We start from the raw sequence: 13895 nt of genomic DNA, 5'->3' as shown, positions 1-13895 counted from the left end.
TGCCATGGCAGCAAAGAGTTTTTGGCAAGCGTGAAACGAGTTTGGGGAGTTTTTGGCTCTTCATCGGTTTCCGTTGATCTCAAGTGGACAATTAGTTCCTCTGAAATTACCAGGCCATGTACACAGTGGAAATCATTTCCCCCTTCCAGCTGGAACAACACTGACAATACAGCCACTAAAGGACCTTATCAGGTTGGATGATACTGAAAGCTAATGTCAGCTCGTTAGCAATGCTTTTTCCTTTAGAGGTGGATCGAGACGAGGGCTGGCACGTTTGATTTTCCCAGTAGGCGTTTAGATATCTTTGCAATTGTAGTACTTTATTAAATATCATTTTCCTTCATCTCTTACGTGATACTACACGACATAACACATCAGGACCTTCCCCGGAGAGAGGTTATCCTGGACCTCGCCTGAACTTTTTTCATTCCTCCGAAGTAAATTGGACATTAATCAAGTCATCTGTTATTGTCACTCCTCTTTACCAGGCCTTCCTTTCATTCCTTGCCTCTATTGTAACTACTTGTGAAAGGTTATTTCGGCTGCAGCTGAACAAATTCCTTTACTATATTTCTCCGTCGTCTTTGTTAGATTGCCGCCTCATCTTCAGTCTAGTCTCATTCCCTCTGATCACACATCCTCTATAAAGTTTGTTCTCCAAACTCTGGCAAAGAATTTACCCTCTGTCTGTTTTTTTGTACACAGCCATACGCAGAAAAGGATGAGCTATAATCCTGAAATCGTTAACGCATTTCTGCCAGCCCCACATGTTCTTCCATCCACTCAGAAACTGCTATCATAAAATTCCCTCCCCTCTTGGCCCCAGATTCTGAGCACACTGAGTCATTTGGAAGTTACTCACACAGTTGACCTTCCCATCAATATCAGCCGATGCCTTATTTTGCTCAAGTAGCTCCTGAAATGGTTCCCACTGGCTGCCTTTTAAATATCCATTTACCTGCCTCTCATCCTGCTGCTGCTCCTGTATCTGTAGTGGTTAAAACACCCTGCCTAATGTTAGTTCTGCAGGTTATGAGACAGGTAGTATGAGAAAATGGGCCTGTGGGCACAGATGGGTATTATTGTGGTCGGGTTTTTTTCTCTCTTCTTTATGCGTCTATATTTGTTAAGTTCTGTGTCTCTCTGTGGTTGTTTTGTTTCTCTTTGTGGTCATTTTAGGTCTCTTTGTGGTCATTTTGCATCTCCTTGTGTTTGTTTTGTGTCTCTGTAAGGTCATTTTGCATCTCTTCATTGTTGTTTTGCATCTCTTTGTGGTCATTTTGCATCTTTTTGTGGTCATTTTGCATGCCTTTGTGGTTGTTTTGTGTCTCTTTGTGGTTATTTTTGTGCCAGACTATGGTCATCACTAGCAAGACAGATGACTCTGGTTACAACTGGCTTACAATTTTCAGATTCAACACAAGAACGGTATTTCCGAGAGGTCTTCTCTTCTATTACACCTAGACCCCGCAGCCTTTATCATCTGTCAGGACCAACAATACATCAGGTGGCTGATCTTTCGCTGGCTGAGCAGAGCAGGTGTGTATGTCAATGCATGTGGACGTACAGGTGTGTATTTTTTCCCCTCCCTGTTCTTATCTCATTTTGGATTGATTCCTGCCATCCTGTGAACATATCCACTGTTCTTTCTGCACCAAATTACAACCTGGATTCCAGTGTCCTGCACAAAAAGAACAAGATAGTGAGGTCAGAAGAAGGACATTGAACACATCATCCCACCTGGCAGCACTTGTGTGACAGGAAACATCACATCAGACTTCATTGTTCACTGCACTTCACGCAATTAAAAGAATGGCTCTTTGTGGCCATTTTGTGTACCTTTGTAGTCATTTTCCATCTCTTGGGACATTTCTAGGTGAAACTCAGGGTCACCTTGACCTCCTGTGCCCAGTTGGCATGTTCAGTAATCGATCCATGGGCTTAACATCCTGGAGAAAAAAGTAAATTAAATGATCATGGTTAACCATCAGCTAGTGGTCTCACTTTCTGTTTTTTTTAGAATTAAAGAGCAATATTAAATCCTCTACTTTTATCCACTTTAAAGAAAGACTTGAAAGGCTCTTGAAAGGCTTGATGTAAAAAGTTCCCTTTTTTCCCCACAGGTAAAGTGGCTTCGGTGACAGTCTGGGAGAGAAAGTGATTGGTATGCCACTTATCCCTAACGAGGGAATAAGGCACAGGCGATAAGGGAGGAACAGGAACAAATCAGGTTACTGATCAAGGTTGGAAAACTTTCTGAGTGTCTTCTGGAGAGTTAGGAAATAACAGGAAACTCCACAAAAATTCTGCGGCTGGGAGAACAGAGAGGTTGTGAGTGTGTAGGGGTGGACAGAGAGAAATGGAAAGTATCACTGTGGCATCAACAGAGACTTTGAAAACTACGTTGCACAAATAGTTCTCAGTGTTTTGGATTCATAGTCAGCAACCACAGCAGGTATGGCCTTTTCAGCTGATGTATCTCCTAAAATGTGAAAGTATCTGTCAGTTATTTTTCCAAACTTGTTCCAGGTCAGTTGAGTGGAGGTCAGATGTTTCTGTTTTCTGTTTCACTGCACTAAGGCTACGTCCACACTACCACCTTTTAGTTTTAAAATGCATTACTTTTGCTAGCTTTTCAAGCCCCTAAAACGTTGTGTGACGCCCCCTTCACTGCCTTGGAGCTTGTCCCGGCCAACCTCAGTCGGCCACTGCTTGACAAGAGGTTCGTCAGCTGATGCAGTTCACCTGAGGCCTTCTGGACTATAAAAGCTGGCCTATGTGCTTACCTGTCCTCTACCTTCCAACTGCTAAACTCCTTCATGGCTAAACTTGCTGATTTGCACACCCCGTATCTTATTTGCATTACCTTTTAGTATAATAAATTGTTTGTTTTTAGTTTAACTTTGCGTGGACTCCCTTCTTGTCACATTCACTGAGCCAGTTTGTGACAGTTGACTTTTGGAAATGCTACTGGACCCGTTTTAGTTTGAAAACTCCGGGGTTGCGCTGTAATCTGAGTGGGCTTAAAAGGGAGACCTTCGGAAATGATGATGGACGTAGACACGTGATTGGGTCCTTTTCAGTCTAGACTGCCAGTAGTGAAAGCGACATGGACAACAAATTACAAGCGTTACTGACCTTATTTGCAGTATTTTGTGCAACTTATTAACTGCAGAGTAGAAAATTTGCTTCCTGTTTACACCAGTATAGTTGAAGGGTCATGTATGTATGTGTTTTCAGGTGTGTTAGTATGGATGGAGATCTTTTTTTTTTTTTTTCAAAATGCCTTTTTAAAAATGAAAATGTATCGTGTGGACAGAGCCTGAAACATGCTTAGGCTTTCTAGTGTTCATGTGGATGGTGTGTTTGTTTTTTGGATGTTCATTCAATGAACCAGAATGACTGAATGTGTGACGTCCCAAACCTTTTAGATAGTCCCAGGAGGAAATCAGTAGCATACTGACATGAAAACAAAAGAGATGCAACAAAAGTTCACGTGTGTGTGTGTGTGTGTGTGTGTGAGTGTGTGTGAGTGTGAGTGTGTGAGAGAGCGTTTCTCTCTCAATACAAAACAGATCTAAATACCAGAAGTGGGTGCGTGGGTGTCAGAATAAAAGCTAAGGAACAAAGGAGAGAACAGCCCCAGGGTAGTAAAGTGGAGAAAACAAACACACAGGCACACACCACTGGCACATGAACACACACGTGGTGAACGTCAGCAGGCGTATCTTTGTGGAGCAATGCAACGCCCGGAGGTCAGTGTCACTGAGGTCTGAAACCTCCAGAGAATAACAAAGAGGCAAAATATCCCTCCGAGGAACCAGATTTAACACTCTGCCCTCAGAGCTCAAATCTGACCCAAACACGTTACAGGCATTTAGGGTGTAGGGGAATGCGGAGATTTTTTTTTTTTTTTTTTTTTTTTTTAACCTGTTAAATTAATTTGTGTCCTGTTTTACAAATTGCAAAGGTATGTTCAGAGACACTCGTTTCAAGGAACTGACTGTCTAGATTTAGCAGAAAAGACTCTAATAGACTCTAAAAGACTAATACACAATAATGCACACAAAATAAACATAATATAAACAGACACAGGAACTTTAGCTCACCATTGAGTCAATCATACCAAAACAATTTATAAGCAGCAAACTGTGATGTGTATCAGCATCAGGGTAATAATGTGGAGTGTCAGGTTTTGGGGACGTTGTGGTTCATGGATGTCGTCTGACCTCCTTAGCTTTGGGAGAACCTCATAATTATTAGTATTTTTTTCAAATAAGATTTTCAGCCATTTCTTAATCAGAACAATAAACAAATATAAATCCCCAGAATCTGAAAGAACAGAATCATACTCACTTACTTCTACTTTCCCAAGACACAACCTAGAAGGTAGTGACATTATTCAAGGCTGGGCGTATGTCCGAGTAATAAAGCCTGCTGCCACCAAGTTCATGATCATTTGGCCGTTTGTGTGATTGCAGCTGTGTCCCTGTCTCGTGGCTGAATTGCATTCTGGTCTATTTTCTGCCAAAGAAAGAAACTGGTGTCTTTGCCTCTTCTGTGATGAATTTCAACCCTGTGTGAGTGTCGAGGGCAGCTGAGGGGATGAAACTGAAGCTGACTTTCACCTCTACATTAGGTCTGTTTAGTGTTAAGAAAATTGGAACAATAGATAATGTGGTGGAAAAATCGAAAAATCCAAGTTTAAAGATCCTTTATTCACATAAAAGACCTGAGTTTGTCTCTGCAGAGTGCAAGACAAGACAGTATGCGGAAATACATATATATATCTATATATATATATATAGATATATATATCTCGCAACAGGTCCATACCTCATGCCCTTCATCACCAGTGTCCTTCAATCTTCTGGTAACCGTGACCTTAGACAGATGTTGAATGTATATCTCCTCTTTTATTTGTAACTATATGACCCCAATCCCCAAGTGCCGTGCCTTCACCTTTGCTCTTGTCCTTATAAACCACTCACTCACAAACCATGGGCTCACAATTCAGCTATTATTTACACGTCCCTTATCTACTATCTGGCTCTAAGAAGCTACAAGGTCGACTGCCAGCCTCTTTATTCAGAGCAGTAGACTGACACACACACACACACACACACACACACACACATACACAGGTCTTTTCACCAGGGAAATGAACAATGGGTACAGATGGTTTTCACATTTAACTGAAGGGACACAAGGGTCTGGCATGACGTGAATGGATATAAGCACAAGGTTCAAGGAATATGGCATCAGTCACTAAACCATGTTTAACTACAATGGATGAAAGATTATATAAGCGAAATTTCTTAACAAATGGTTACATAAGGCGATTATATAGAAAATAGTCATACAGAGTTTGATTATATAAAGTCTTTCTTACCAGGGTGTACAGAAGAGTACATTATCTCTTTAACCATCACTCCTTGATAGGCACATCCTACCTCAGCATCTTCTATAACATGAAAAGGATCAACATTGATCTGTGTTACATCCCACTGTACCTGAACATGCTTTCTACAGACATTACTGGTTGTTCCCAATCTACACAGCCACTACACATAGGTGCAGTGTCTACCCGTGGTCCTTAGGGCACTATATCATACAGTGGCAGCAATACAGAATGTCCATCTGTTTTTGTCTATCTTTGATGTTGTCTCCTCCTTCGTGGTTTTTATGGTTTTCACATGTAACTGAAGGGACACGAGGGTATTGGTATGACGTAAATGGATAAGCATAAGGTTCAGCTAAATTATATAAAGTCATAGGAACATCTCGTCAGGTTTCGACCACAATAACAATAATGGGGTCAAAATGACAAGAGACTCTTGCATTTTGCCAGAGTGGGCTCTTAACAATAGTAGAGAGCAATGTCTTCAGTTTCATACAAGAAATCTGTAATGAGCTCGTGACAATATGCAAGAACATGAATAAACACTTGAGGTGATAAAACTCCCAGGCTTCATTCACACAAGATTCCCGAGTGTGTTTATGCATTTGAGAGTGAAAAAGAGATTGAGTTACAGAGATGGAATCAAACATACTGCTGAGCGAAGCCAGAATCCAAACTGAATCACCACAAGAGAATCATCTTGTGGCTACACTACATTTGTGCAAATGAGGCTTATAGAAAGAAAAAAGAGTTGATCCAGTCAGTAAAAGACTTCATTTCCATGCAGAAAGGCTATGTGGAGAATAGCTATCATATCCTCAAATATCCTTTACAAGAGAGTTGATGGTCAATGATTGAAAGAATGAGATTGCGGATACAAGAATACTGGTAGTAACATTTGCTGGTCTAGAAATAACATTACCGATAATCATAATCAGTGGGTGTAGTTATATTTCCTCCAAAATGTACTTGGTAAAATCAATTTAGGAGACAAGGTAGATAATTTAGACAATGTGTTTTTCATAAACTAATTTCCTGTGTCATTGTGACAATGCCAGGTCCATGAAGAAACGACTTTCCCAGTCTGGTGTGAAGAACTTGACTGGCCTGCACCAAGTCCTGACCTCAAGCCGGTCCAACGGGGAGGAACTGGAAGTCTGACTGCGAACGAAGCATCCCTAATGCTCTTATGGCTGAATGGCTGCAGTTGGGTTGTAACATTATAAAGATCATAAAACCAGAAGACGAGAGGATTTTACAGCAGCTTGGTTTGTTATGAACTTTATTTCCTGCCTCTCCTTTCCCTTTCTTCTTTGCTCTCTCATTCCCTTCCATCTTCAGCTTTGTTCTGAAATCTTCCCCCTTCCCGTCTTTGCTGTCCTTCGTTGTGTTTGTTAAGTCTGACTTTCTCAGTAGTTTCCATCACAGCCAGCTGTCAGGTCTGCCTGGATTTGGACATGAAAGCAAACGCATCAAACAGTTTGCTATCACTCTTCCTGACTGACGAGGTTGCACATCACCGAACCTTCAGGGCACTATGCGAACAGCTTGACTGAAATCTGACCTGCTTGTTTGTTGATACGTTTTTGACATTCTTCAACCAACAATCATGATTTTGTCTCTGAATTGTCTTGGTTTAGATGCAGAAGATTTTAGGCTGCCAAATAACAAGAGGCACCCAAGACCTCTTACTGTCATTGAATGATGCATGGAAACATTTAATTTGTACGTTCGATGAAGGGCTGGAATGGACAAAGCAATGATGCAACACCCTGCTGAGAGTAGTGATGCAAACTGCAAATTTGTGCATGTGGCTGAGGCGGATAATCTGATAAAACAGCAGTATGGTGTTTTCTGACCTCACTGTCAGTTCACCTCTATACACTCCCTCCCTTTCCCTTTCTTGTCATGAACCTTTCGATTCACTGCTGCTGTTTGTTTTCATCGGACCACATCGGTGTGTCTTATTTCATCCTGACTTTTTCTGGAAAGCAGGTCTCAAAACCACTGAACTGTATCAACACCAAAACAAGTTATAAATAAACAATAGTTTCTCAAACAGCTGGGGTGTATTCAAGAAAGGGGGGGTGAAAACTGAATCTGTTAGATCTTCATTCCACAAAGAGAAGTAATTCAAACTCTGGGTTCACCAGCTGGTTTTCTTTAACACACCCTGTGTTTCGCCCTGATCTCCTCCCTCCTGCTGGGCTTCAAGCAGCTGTCTGACATGAACTGTCCCTTCCTCGTTTACCTGATTGATGTTGAAGCTAATTTAATTCGCAAAGCCTTTTGGGAGAGGATTTTGAGAGCTCCGAACAGATGTGCTGTCATTTCTTGATGACTACCTAATCGAACGTTACAGTTTTTCGTCACACTCTTATCAAGTATCTGAACGGCATTCTCCGGCCTTCCATTGGTAATATTAAACACAGCGGACATGCTGTCAGAACATAGCTGATTCTTTGTGTTTCTGGTTTGGTGATGCAGAACCTATTGGGAAAGCAACTGTTTGTGGAGCTGTAGAAGATGTGTCCCTAGCACTTAAACTCCTTCTGCATGTTTTAGTATTGTTCCCAGGGCACAAACCTCCAAGGACAACCAAAGAAGAACTACTCTGTTAATGGCATTCTGCTGCAACCTCAGATTGGGTTCAGCAATTAGTTTTTATGATGCAATGTTTCCCAGTGTGATGGGCTGCGCTGTTGACACACACATCCCTTCCATCGCTCCGTCAATTAATGAAGGAGACTGTGGAAGTCTTTCCACCGCATCACTGCAGATAGACATTTCTGTCTTACAATAACAGAGACTATACATTGCAATATATTGCAACTAAAATCTCTCATTTTCTGCACTGTCAAGATCATATGTAGTGCAGCACATGATTACTTTGCATGACTCATGATGTACATGGTAAATAAAGCTTTGTACTTTATCGTCTCCCTCTTGAGACAATAACCTATTGGGAAAACAGAACAGAGCTCTCAGTGGCTACATAAAGGTATATTTCTCCCATGAACTGTTTTAACAAAGAATTCAGGATGTGGTTGATTTGGTGGTTGTTTGGAGACATGTCCCACACTTCTGTGACCTCACCCTCACACTCTCTTGTGCTCTCTCCCTCTTCCTCTCCAGCTCTTCATCCTCCTGACTCCTTGACCACACTTCCTCATAAACATCCTATTAAGAAAAATTAGATAACTGGCTTCACATAAGAATAATCAACTGTGCAATACAAACTGAACAAAACAACAATTCACTAAACATTTCAAACTTTTCTGTGCAATACCCTGGGCAATCTTTCAACTGTTGTATATTATTCAAATTTTATTCACAGCCAGTTACACTGGGTAGGATGATGCACATATTTTTTTACACATTTCCATATATATTGTTGAATTATGGTGCACATATTTTTACATACTCTTATTTTTCCTATTCCCTATCTTTTCGTATAATTTCTTTATACAAACACGATTTCCCCTCTGGGATCAATAAAGTAAGTCTGACTCTGAAAAGATGAGGGCAAACCTTAAAACTCATTTCATTTGACTGCTCACCTGTGCAACATTACCTTTATGCTCTCTCACTAATACCTGATGTGATTTCCTATCCTAAACAAGCAGAACCCAGCAGTAAGCTCAAACATAGTTTTAAGATAAATAAATTAACACCTACATAGCATTAATGCCAGAATAAAATGAATATACTGCTTCAAAATTGAATGATAGCAAGCACAAATTTCAAGCTAGCTTTCTGTTTCCTTCCAAAGCAAAGACCTAGCAGGCCCTTGCAGTCCTGAGTCCTGACAAATATCTGAGAAGCCCTAGAATGTCCCGGTTTTGACCAGGATTAAAATGATGAATCCAACACTGATTGGTCTGTAGGTGTCTCAATCAATCAATGTGTTGTTGCCGGCCTCACCTTACTGGTAGTCATCACGTACGCTCTTAACTGAACTAACTCGGCTGTTCTGGAGCTGAAAAGTCAGTTTCCCATCTCAGGGTTCAGCAGTTCATTGTTCAGGGTTTGGCTCAGAGTTTGTTAAACCGGCTTTCTGGAACAGACCGGAGGACGTTTGTCTATTTTTCACTTTTCATATGTTCCTGCATGTGAAGAGAATTGTTGTAAAACTGTGGCTCTGAAATTAAAATCAACTCAAGAATCTCAAGTTAAAGTTTATATTTCATTTGATAGCAGCTGATACATTTACCTGTCTCAGTGTGAAAGGTTTTATATTAAAAACACACACACACACACACACACACACACACACACACACACACACACACACACACACACACACACACACACACACACACACACACACACACACACCTGCAGTGCCATCATTAGAAAATGTTGTCACTCTGTGTGTTTGTGTTCATTCATGTGACAGAGAATTGCAATCACTCAGACAAATGATTCAGGAAGCAACGCGTATGGAAAACAATGTACGTAAATTAGCAGAAACAAACACTCACAGAGGAAACAGATACGGAAACAAACCCAAGCGCTCGTCTTTGTCTAATGAGCCACACACAAGCACAGAAACTGAGTGTGATTAGATGTGTCGAGAGCTGCGAGGAAACCAAGCGCAGAACTGACTAGAGCCTGGCGTTCTGCTGACGCTGAGAGAATATAACCACCAATGTAAAGCTGACGAATGGCTTTGTCAGTGGATACAGCATCCGCAGGAACCATATCGTGCAGTTCAACTTTATATCAAGTTAAGGTGAACCTTCAAAACAAAGAACAACAACGGTAGCCCTACATTTCCTGGGTATTAGACTCATAAAATACAGGTCCATAAAGACAGGAGGTAGAACATAATCCACACTGAGAGTTACTGCTGGTGGTGAAGAGCCCGCAAGTGGCTGATGATGTGACAATGGTGGGTCATTTTCTATACTGATTTTTACACACACACACACACACACACACACACACACACACACACACACACACACACACACACACACACACACACACAATAAAGTTTAATTTGATCATGAGAGACAGAAGCTCACAAAGAGAAAAGACTGATCCATACTGAAATATTATATAAGAAGAAGTTTCATAATTTCATCAAATTCAGATTTTTATGTTAAGCTCACCTGCTGTGCGCTCTCTAAAAAACTCAATATTTGTAACTAATACCAAATGAAATTCTCTTTTCCAGGAACCTTCCCTAAGGCTTTACAATTATATCAGTCCCTTGCTATTGAATTCACAGCATAATATAGAAAACACCACAGAGATACTGCAAAGAACGCTTTAGTGCAAAGCATCCAATAGCATATAACAATTTGAGATTCCCACCAAACTTAAAGGAAGGACTGGGGAAGGACATTGATCCAGCCCCCCCCCCCCCCCCCCAAACTGCTGCAAGATAAAAGGACTTTGATGCAGCCTCTCTCAGCTCAGGTGCTCTCCATCTGATAATCAGGGGCTGCGGTGAGACGAAGACGGGAGATGATTGAGAACAGATGGTCATGTCAAAACTAAAAGATGGTTTGTGCAACTGAATTAAATTCTGCATTCGAAATTGAAGTAAAATAAGACACTTTGAGCCTCTGATTTTAGCTTTCATGAGGGGTAGAAATTTGTTACCGTCGCTCCCCAATCTCAGTCAGTGCAGGTTTAATAGTTTGCTGTGGGGAGTGATGAGCTCAGCGCCTTCGCGTCACAAATCAATAAAATTTTCTACTTGAGTTGACTGACTTAAATACTTTTGAGTGTATTGTATGCATACTCATTAGTTTACACTCTAAACTTTTCATAATAACTTCACATATGCTATGGGAATTTGCATACTATTAGTGGCGGTGCAGTGTGAACATGTTGAACTCAGCTGAACTCTCATCTGTCACTTCAGGATTTAATAATGAGATATATCTTATTATCAGCTCCTCTCAGTTTTCCCTTTAACATATCAATGGATTTCTGTGTTTCCCCTCAGGCTGCATGGGTGAAATTATTCAGGAGTCCTTTACCCTACAGAGATTAGCGGCAGCTAATCAGCACGAACAAATAATTAAAGTTAAGCTTCTGCATCTTAATATAATTAACACGACTGATAACACAATTTGGTATTTTTAGTTGCTTGTTTTGGGATCCAGTTTTGACGTGATAACGGACGCAACAATAAAACAAAGGCGGTGTACGTTATGTTTTGTGGGTGTTGTAGGATGTACATGGATATTTGCATTTGTCCTGATTAGTGTTATCAGAGCTGCACTATGAATATCCCATGCTGCAGCTATTCATGTGCGACCATCTGGACCGTTTTGTTATCTCTTGCATGACCCTATAGTTAACTCATTGTGACCAGAGGAGGAGCAGAATTGAGGCTAAGTTAATCATGTTAAAGTGGATATTTTAGGGAATAATGGAGGGATTCTCAAGTACTGTCTCTGTCGCTTAAATCCTTAAAAAGAACTAAAAAAGACTACGATAGGAAGCCTCCACTTTTGGGCATAAATCCACAAAGCAGAGGACGACGCTGGAGAGGGAGTGGGGCAGGAGGGAAGAGCTAAATCTGTTGGGGAGAACAACCTTTGCGGGAGAGGAACAAGATGATTTCAGCATTAGATGGAGGAAAAGATTACAGGATGAGGATGGGGGATGAATGTAGGAGAAGAAAGGGCTAAATCCCTAATCCACAATTTAATTTCCCACATAAGCCGATATTTATATAGATACATTCAGGCAGATATCAAACGCTTAGCGTGAAATGAGGTGGAAATGTCAAGTTATAATGTAGGATGACGCGAGCAGCTTGTAATGAGCGCAGAGTGTTAGGGGTGAAGAGTCATGATTTACCTGAAATTCACAGGTTCAGAGGAGGAAAATTCTAAATGAAAAGACTGGATTTAAAGTGTCCGAAGCGGTTTGTGTTTTAGTTTCAAACTGTTACCTCCAAGTTTAATCATGTTCTCCAGGGAAATACTTATTTACACGAAGAGGGATGTCTGCTTTAATTTAAGCTTTCCATCAGTTTTAACATAATAAATTTAAAGCTGCTTGAGCCACTAGACAACAAAATGTAACTATGGGTTATAACAACCTATGGACTTGTTTTGTTTTTTTTTTACAGGACAACAGTCTCAAAGAGCCAGATATTTTAGTCAAGAGCTGATGATGTCCAAACCAGATGTGAAAGTAGATTAAATATTAGACTTATATTTTTGAAAAATGACTCTAAATTAATGCTTTAAAATAGTTTTTTCATAAAAACAGACCAAAAACTAGATTTTTTTTATGTATGTATTTCTCAATCACACAAATTAGTCACAACATCTTTTTCATTTTTTTTTTTGTCAGATCAGGATTTTGTAATGCTTGGAAGGCACCTGTTGTGAATGTACAGAATAAGCTATTTTAAAAACACCAAATGAGAGTGATATTAAAAGTTATATTACAGAACACCAAGAATGTTTGTTTAAAAAAAAAAGCTAATAAAAAGAGGAAAGAACATCATTGTTAATGTTTGGGAACTCACCCACTGTCACACTTATCTGCCTTTGTTAAAATATTACAGATCAGATTTGGACGAAATGCCCACATTAGTTATCTTTTGCATTTTCTTGAAATCATCTCTCTTTGCAGTCTAACAAATTGCATAAACGTCTGGTGTTAAGCAATGTCCAGCTCATCTTTGTTCAGCTAAATTGAAACCAATCCTCTGGGAGGTTTCCACTTCCCACTGATGCAGGTCTGTTTTATAATGAAGATAATCAAATTTCCAGCCGAATGACCCACATAGTGTCAAACTATTTGAACTGCACAGTGGCGAGACGGGTATCAATTTGATGGAAGAGGAGGAGCGATAAAGTAAAGCCAAGAAATGGGAAATGTGGGAAAAGGGCAGAGTAGAAATAAGAAAATGATGGAGGAGGAAAATGAGTGGAAGAACGGAAAATTGATGCGGCAAAGGGAAATGAGGTAGTAAATTTGTGATATAAAGGGAGGAAGAAAGATAAAAGTTGGAGGAAGAAAGGTGAGTGGAAGAAGGGTGAGGATTTAAAGGATAGATAATGATGAGGAGAAAGAAACTGAATTATAATGAGAAATATCCAAAAACAGGAATTACTACAAGAGAAACCAAATATATAAGCGCAGGGATGAATAGATTAGAGGTAGACGACCTGAGAGGAGGATTTTGTCACATTTCGTCCATTGTCTTAGGTTCTGTTTTCTTGGTTTCGCATACTTCCTGTTTTATTTTGTGTCGCTCAGCCCTGCTCTCAGTTCAGATCCCTACTTTCTGCCTCGTTGTGATTGCCTGCCCCACCCTGATGTCTTTCACCTGTGCCCTATTAGCCCTGCCTCCCATTTAGTATGTGTGCTCCTTGTTCCCTGTGCCAGTTCATCTTCGTCCCTAAAGTCAAGCATCCAAGGATTTTCCTTGTGTTTAGTGTTTGTGTTTATTTATTTTTTTTTAGACCTTTTTTTAAGCTGAGATCTATTTTTGGATGAATTGCCTTACTGA

This window comes from Trachinotus anak, unplaced genomic scaffold (genome assembly GCF_046630095.1).
Source record: "Trachinotus anak isolate AG129_WGS33_773 ecotype Australia unplaced genomic scaffold, CSIRO_AGI_Tana_v1 ptg000023l, whole genome shotgun sequence".
NCBI lineage: Eukaryota > Metazoa > Chordata > Actinopteri > Carangiformes > Carangidae > Trachinotus > Trachinotus anak.
Note: the sequence above shows the minus strand (reverse complement) of the source record.